At 23.2% G+C, this 936-nt stretch overlaps 1 non-coding gene across 1 annotated transcript; it reads left to right on the top strand.

Moving 5' to 3' along the window:
* The first annotated feature begins 230 nt into the window (after positions 1–230).
* LOC137830794 (small nucleolar RNA SNORD34) lies at positions 231–315 on the top strand. The gene has a single exon (XR_011084267.1). It is a non-coding gene; the product is annotated as a small nucleolar RNA SNORD34 (small nucleolar RNA).
* Positions 316–936: the final 621 nt, after the last annotated feature.

The following is a 936-nucleotide window of genomic DNA, read 5'->3' on the forward strand; positions in this document are numbered from 1 at the left end:
ATCATCGTGTACGCTGATTATTCACCATACGGGTTACAGGATCGGCTGCGTTGTTCGTGCAGGTAGTGATTACAATATAAAATCTCCAATACAATTTGATAGCAGTATGTTTTGATTACTTAACATGAATTCAAGCTCAACTTTCAATACACTTCAAAGCTTTGTTCTAATTCCGTTTGAAAATTAGTTTTTATCATCTTAATTCTGTCTGTGGATATGTTTGATCATGGATTGGCCAGTGATGTATTGATATTGCCGACATTGGCTGATAATCTTATCTTTGATAATGACGTGTCAAAAATATCTGAGGCCTGCTAACACTTTTCCTTTTAGAGTTGGTATCATGATCATCTTGTCACCTATTTCTTATTGTATTGCCATTAAAAGAATAATCTATTTTCTATTTAAAAGTTAGTTTTGGTTTTATATGTCTCATATTTTGTTTTTCTTAAAGTACGTTTTTTCTATTTTCCTATGCATGGACACTCTTAACTTATATGTAAGTTCGTGTTCTTTCTATTCTCGACAATAAATAATTTGAGGTGGTCCATGTAATACTTTTTAATATTTTGATAATTAATTATTGTACTAATTAAATTATATATTATTTTAGAGTATAAAAATTATTTTCATTTAAAATAGTTTTTATTATTAATAAATGGTTTTTAAATTAATATTTAATTATTTATCATTTTTAAAACTTTGATAATTAATTAGATATCAACTAAAAATTAGTTTATAAATTTTATTAATAATAAATAAATTTATAGGTAAAATAATATATTTTATTTATAAATTTTTAATTATTTTTTTTATTTTCAAATATTATATATATTATGATAATTATTATTAAAATTAAAACTAAATTGGAGTTGAAGTCAAATTCCTTGATAATTAACTAAAAAACTTTTAACCATAACATCAATCAGATTTTAT

The sequence above is a fragment of the Phaseolus vulgaris genome, chromosome 7 (genome assembly GCF_000499845.2).
Source record: "Phaseolus vulgaris cultivar G19833 chromosome 7, P. vulgaris v2.0, whole genome shotgun sequence".
Lineage (NCBI taxonomy): Eukaryota > Viridiplantae > Streptophyta > Magnoliopsida > Fabales > Fabaceae > Phaseolus > Phaseolus vulgaris.